Genomic DNA, 7,642 nt, shown 5'->3' on the forward strand with positions numbered 1-7,642 from the left:
TGGTATACATATCTTGAATTGTTTCACATTTTTGTCATTCAAAACAGTTCATAATGTTTTTTCAAATTGTCCATTTTTTTTATTTCTTTACCTAAGTTGTCCCTTCATGAGAGTTTTGTAGAGTTTCCACAGTCTTTTTGCATCTAGACATGATGAGATTTGATTGTATTCATCAAGACCTATCCCGCATATCAAAAGAAATTTTGCCTTAGCATTGTTTTGGATTGCAAGTTTATGAGCAGTATCCCATTTCTTTCATTCCTAGGGTATTTGATTGATTCCATCAGTTTCCTTATTCATGGTTCTATTATGCCCATACAAGACATCCCTTAGAGACTAAGATTTCAACCTAATAGGTGATTCATCATGTTGTTCTTCCACTATCCATAGTACTTTCAATTGAATAGTGGTGGTCGAGTTGGAGAAGCCCCTTCTTGTGGTGTAGGTGGTACAACCATTTATCCTTTTCAAGATGTGAGTCTTTTAACAAAAGGATCTTCTCTGATACTAATTAAAGAAGCCTTACCGCTATTTAAGATCTATGTTTTTGTATGTTAACTGAAATTACGACAATTGCAGAGGTTTATCGTGGAAACCTTCCTACCTCAAGTAAGGGAAAAGAAAACCACAACTTCAATAACTTCGAGAACAATTCAAGATTGCAACTAAATAATAAAAAAATTAAATCTAATGCTTCGACCTTTTATCGATTAACTATAATGGAAGACTCTAATCTACAAGAGGTCAAACTTGCTTCTTCTTGCACTTTTTCTCAAACTCTCTCCAAGAACAACTACTAAACATTGATTCGACTATGAATCAATGCTACTTTGAAACCCAAAAATAAATCCTCAATCTGGTGTTTCTTCATTCCACTTTGTAGATCTTTTTATATTGTTTATCCCTCGTTCAAAATAACTCTCTTGATCTCTGACTTGTCAAAGACGCTTGATTAATATTTCAAAGACACTTCATCTAATTCTAAATGTAAATAATCGTTAATCAGTATATAACCCACATAAATGAGTTGGGGTCAAATACCACAAAGCGCGCTACGTTAATAAGATTCAATTGGAAAGTCTGAACATGTTAAAATCAGCAATAGGAATAAAATTATCGAATAAAAACATCAATCAAATTAGGGGGTGACACGAATGTCAAGAGAAGGGTCTGGTTTGGATAAATTACAATAAACAGTGGTAAACAATAAAGCACAAAAAATAATGAGATGATTTATTGGGATGTGATTTGATTATAAGCTAATATAAACAAATGAGTAATTGTAACTATTAGTAAATAGCTAGATATTAGTGAGTAAGCTAGGATATATAGGACATGTGCTTTTTCTGTAACAATTTACCCTGAATTAAGTTGATTTCTCTCGAATATCAACAAGCATGCAAAATACGAGTAGCCCACACCCTAGTGCATTAACTCTCTCGATCTTAATGTGTGGGATCGGGTTTAGAATTCACTCTCTCGAGCTGAACCTAGGTCAACCCAATACCCACTAACCATCAATCAATAACCTTAGTTCAAAAACCTCTCTTTCAAGAGAGCAATGAACACAAAGATGGAACTACATTTACCACTACAATTCCTAAATTAAATCGTGATTAATTAAAAAATCACTTCTAACTAGCATTTAAACTAACAGTAAGCAATACCCATAAACTAAATCAGCTCATAATAACATAATCACACCCCAAGAATTGGGGTTGTATCTACACATCATGAAAAGGTATAATTGTTACCAAATTGACTATCCATCAACTAGGTAAGAGTAGATTCGTCCTTACAATTCTCCAATTCAAAGAATCTCAAAGACCCATTTCCAATTTCTCAAAAGTGAAAATTTTCAATTCTGCATCGAGGAACTACTCAACGATCTACAACTGCTTGTTTCTCTCACCGACTTGTTTTCTTTCCTCGAAACTTGACACATTAGAACTTTAGACATACTGATTATCTACTAGGTGACACGTCGAGTACGCTTGGTGCTCATCATGGTCGCCCTTATTCATTTCTTTAGTTTCTTTGTTCGTTTTTGTCTATTAGTGTCCTCGCTTTGTTCCTCAATCCATCTACCATTAAATCAAGGGTTTTACATCAGTTATTGGCATAAAATAAGCATTTGAGTACACTAGTTCTATATGAACAAATCCATAAATAAGTCACAATCTCGGACTCATCAACACCCACAATTTAAGATTTTGCTTGTCCTCAAGTGAAACAGAAGTTTTGCAATTCAAAAAAGATGTCTCAAACAGTTTTATACAAGAATCGATCATAAATGCACATAACAAGACTCAACTTACTCATACAAGGATTAATTGTGCACTCAAATATTCAAGTTGTGACTTACTATCATCGACGACTCTCACATTCACAATACTTCTGTCAAATGCATGGTCAAGCTCATCAAATGTACTGAAATGCCCTAAAAACAAGAATGATTGCATATTCACACACAATTTTTCAAAAAATTATAGCTCTGGAATAATATATAACTTTCACAATCCCAAAGATAACCACATGCATGACTTCACCCACATGATTGCCCTTATTTTCTAATCAATATTTGTTTCACCTCACTCAAGTTCAAAAGGTCTTTTTAAGGCTTGTAATGGGGCTAAGTGTAAAGATATGGTCATTCAGGTTCAGTGGTCGCTATCCTCATGATATGTTGTATGGAGATCATTTTTTTCTCTTCCTTTTCTTCAGCTTGTCACTCATGCTCAAAATTCACCCCATTATTCACCTCCATGGGATACCAGACACCTCTTTTTTTTGCAACTTTCACAACTTTTTTTGTTCTTTTTTTCTCATTTATATCTTTTCTTTTTCTCTTTTTTTAGATGGACGGGTTCCATCTTTTTGAAAACCATGGATAATGGGAACTTCATTGCACTCCTTGATTTACCTTCTCTTTTTACCACACCCTTAAATTAGGATTTTGGGCTAAGTTGGTTGTTCCGAAACACCACACTTCATGAGGATTATGGGAGAATGGATAAAGAGCGGCTACAAATTCATCAAGTTTCTTCCAAGAAAAGGATAATGTTCAAAATAGGGTTAAAGAAAAGTTCACACACTCACAAGATTGGCCACAGAAGAGGTGTATTGTCAAATTATTTCACTCTTCCAAATTGTTGCCTAAGATTATTTTAAGAGCTTGAATCACTTCGTCATTACACAAGGCATTATGATATGCTCAAACGTACTTCTCAAATAAGAAGTAAAGCGGTCGTATCAAGTAAAGAACCCAACTAATGAGGTTGGGATCGATTCCACGAGGAAAATAGTGCAGACTTAACTTTATTCTATTATTACTATTATTTGGTCAACTATTTCCCTAGAAAACAAAAGACAAAAAAAGGGGGTTTTATTTCTAAATAAGTGGAATAATTAACTAAATTAAAGTAAACAACTAACAGATTCAAATCTCAGAGCTTAATCAATTAATAAAACTAACTAGGGCTTAAGTGTTCCCCACATGTTCCTAACGTGATAATTCTAACTATAACAATTTTTTCCTAGTATCTTGCATGTAAAGTGATAAGGTATGTATCTCTAAATCCTTGGTCCTACATCTAGAAAATTTCACTCCGCACCTTGGTCCGTCTACGTGTGTTGCTATACTAACCCTTACCTTTACCTCTTATTAAGCATTGTATTCGATATTTTACTAAGTTATTACCTCGTACCAATCTATACTAGCATATTAGATAGTGTACACTAAATCTATATTGATAATTCTTTTCCTATTGTCTACCTCATTGGTCCGGTAAGTAGCATTAAGGCGAGTTCTAACGTTGGGCACCCGTTAAAAAGACTTCTAAGCGAAAGAATTATCAATACATGCAAGACACTATTCTAGAATTGTACAAGAGTATCCATATTTTAGCTTGCGCAATCATTTGTCTATCAATCCCGATCATTCTTATCATGTTTATGCATGTTATCACTAATAGGCTTGAATTATGTGGAACCAGACCAGCACACAGACTCACTACGCACTCACACCTATCCTCTTCAATTTCTCACCGAGGTGCTAATATTTCCGGTATTGCAACTACTGTCCTCACTTCAAAACAACATCCTCATTTTTCACACAATGATTTAAGTTTGAGCATAAGGATTACTTTTCAACACTCACTCTCAAAACAAATTCACAACTCATTCATACATATTGCCATAAGTTTGCCCTTATTTTCACTGCTTTAAGTTCGCCATACAACTCTTAGGATCACGATAGGACTTTCTTAGCTTGTAACATAGGCTCAGGGACAGGTAAGGTATATTTATGTATATTTTAGTGTCTTGTTTACCTCCTTGACATATAGGCTAAACGTACGACCTTTTTATCATTTTATTTTTCCCAATTTCTCAATTTTCTTTTTATCTTGCCGTTTTCCCTTTCTTATCCTTATATGAAAGTGAATTTTCTTTTTTTTAGTCACTTCTATTTTGTTCTTGCTTTGTCTTCATTCTTTCAACCCCACTTTCCGGAGTATTCCTTATAACAGCCACCCTCAACTCATGTCTTTGCCATGAGTCAAGGTTCACAATACCCACGGTTGGGTCAGGGTCACGACAAGGTTATTTTCTAGATAAGCCACCCTCAACTTATGCTTTTTGCATAAACTAAGATGCACATGTACAAGGATGGACCAGGGCCAACACATTGTTCTCAGAGAAGATCAGTTGGGGTGAAAAGAAATATCTGTTTTTAGGGTTAAATCATTTGGATCAATACAGGATTAACTTCATTTGGTTTCCTTTTTTTTTTTTGGAGGGGGGGCTCAAGATTTACTATTTCGAACAAAGGTATATGATCCTTTCCTAATTGTTTATTTTGTCTTACTTTAAGCAAGACTAACCAGGCAAGTTCTATCTCAGTCTCAATGGTGCATCCTTCGAATTTTCGTCACACTCACTTGACATTCATTACATTCCCAGATTATTAGACACCTAGTTAGAGTCTTAGATTCAAGGTCATGCAGTAGTGTATCTCTGTGTCATGTTTAGAACCACACAATTATCAATTACTATGCCTAGTCATGCATCACTTTCATATTGGGATATCATATTTGTTCTAGTCATCATGCTTCAGAGTTATACTATATACACTAGATATAGACATGTCGGTTCAACAATTAAAATAATCAGTCTCTTGGGGAAAAAGAATATAGGAAAGAAAACCCCAAAATACGATCGTGAATTGGGCTACTCAGAAAACCTAGCACTCACTTTCCATTTACCCCACCCCTAACAAAAAGATATGTAATTGTCCCAAATGGATTAAAAAACTGAAATACGAGAGTGGTAGGTAAACAAAACCTGAGGCGCAAAGCACCGGCGATCAACAAGCTAGTGGGTTCGATTCCCTAGAACCCACTATCTCTGTAATCTGGACACCCTCAGTGGTGTCCTCATCAGTAACAGCACCTCATCAGCAACAACACTATCAGTTGTGCCTCCCACTGCCTCCACATCTGTGGATCTAGATGTCCCGGCAGCTGACTCTACAACCCTAATCTTACGTGCCTCCTCCTCATCAATCGAGGCTCTCCTCGCAGCCTTCAACTCACAGTGCTCCTTTTTCCTTTCCCTAGCCTCATCCTCCTCTCGACCCCTGCGCCTTTTGTCATGCTCTCTAGGGGGAGGTGGTGGAATCTAATAAAAAGCGAATAAAGCAGGTAACACTGTGTCCTCAGCAGGCTTTGCAGAAGGGGTGTCGGACTCAGGCACCCTAGCCTATAGGATCATATCAAGATCTGCTTGCAAACTCTCAACCGCAGTCTGAAGGATAGACACGTCCACTGTAGGGGCTGTCCGGTCTACCACTTGCAACTTAAAAGCATCTAAGCGATGATGAAACTCCGCGATCTTCCTCTCTGTGTGTTGTGCCATATTACTCTCTAAGCGCTCCTTCGTCTCAGTAATAGACCTCTGCATCCAATGCTGGATGTGATGCTGAAGTGTGGCCATCTGAGCCTCTAGTTTATGGACCCTAGCAAACGGGACCAAAGCGGGGGAAGGGGCTGAGCGAGAGGAGCTTGGGTCAGTGCTACTACTTGGAATAAACTCGACCGGGGTGCTGAAGTAGCCTGCGTAGCCATTCAAGCATGTGCTAGAGTATCAGCCAGATTCTCACCAAGTGGAGGCACCTCTAGACAGGGCCCTATGCATGGAGCCAACTCATTGGCCTCATCCCTGATGATTCCGATATCAACATTGTCCTGCGGAGTCTTGAGCTGATTAATGTGCCAGATAGGAACACCTGCGGACCTTCATAATGAAAATACCATGCACGGAAAAGGGTAAGTAGTGGTGACCTTGAAATCCCTCTCGTGCATGACCGCCTGAAGAAGCCAAGCATATTCAACCTCAAACCCGGCCATCATCGCTGCCATCAGAACTGTGCGATCCCATGTAACTATATTATCTGCAGCCGTGGGGGAGAGGCAGTGGCGGACAATCAACCATAGAAACTTAGTCGTGAAGGTCAAGTTAGTCTTCCTGATGACTCCCTTCCAATCCATTACCAGTCGGGGGCCTCTCTATCAATAGATAGGTGCTAGGCCATCTACCTCTTGGTGGTCTCTCTCAGCAATTGGTCATGCAAGAATCGGCCCTCCTTAACAATTTGCCACCGGTAGTCGAACTCGGCGGTGAGAGGGGTGCTAGTGGTATCAACATCCTCACCGTATAGATAGCGGTGGATGGCTGGCAGGGAGATGTTGACCTATATGTTGCGTACTCTAATGTGCTCAAGTGGGGCCTATTTGGCCGGGGCAGCCCGCCTATTGATCTATGATCGGAGAGTAGCCACATAAGAGGCGTAACACTCTCGGACCAACTCATCACTGTAGCGGCCCAAAGAAGGAGCCATCCACTCTAGCCGATATCTGGTGAAGAGAGTGTGGATATTTAGCATGGTGGGGAGACTTCCCGTAGGGACCCGCCTCTCCAGTTTAAGGGTCTGTGTCATGATGCCTTTATCATTTAGAAGCTTGGTGTCTGAATACACTTGATATTTCCCGTCGACACACCACCGGTTGAGCTGGTCGGCAATCAGGCGGGAACTTCAGACGGTGAGCCTGGAGTAGAATTAGGATTGTCAGCCTTATCAGACGAGGCAGACTGTGCAGCCGTGGCGGATGCAGAAACTTCTGCAGACCCGAAGGCTTCCTCCGACAACAAAACTCATAAGGAACCAGACGCGCCTTCTTCTTGTGTAGCTGACCTAAAAGGTGTGTCGGTTAGTGTGCGCTCCTCATCAGATTGGAAGGCAGTGTCAGCGCCATACGCCACCTTTTTGGGTGTAGCTCTTGTTGCACGTGCAGCTCATACTTGGGGGAAATTACCCAATTATTACCTCATGGAGCAGTTGAGTTGGAATCCAAGGAGGGTGTGCGGTTTAAAGTGAATGGACGACAAATAAAAATCTATTTTGGGCATGCTGAATCGCCGAATGAAGTGATCAATTCATACCATCTTGATGAAGTCTGAGTAATCAAGTGTCTTCAGTCGTGCCGCGATGTTAAATCAGGCGCTGGTTGAGAAGCAACCCAATACGTATCCTCTAACCCAACTATACTTTTCTTTCTAGTAATGGTAGCATTTTCTACTAATG

This window comes from Solanum lycopersicum, chromosome 8 (assembly GCF_036512215.1).
Source record: "Solanum lycopersicum chromosome 8, SLM_r2.1".
NCBI lineage: Eukaryota > Viridiplantae > Streptophyta > Magnoliopsida > Solanales > Solanaceae > Solanum > Solanum lycopersicum.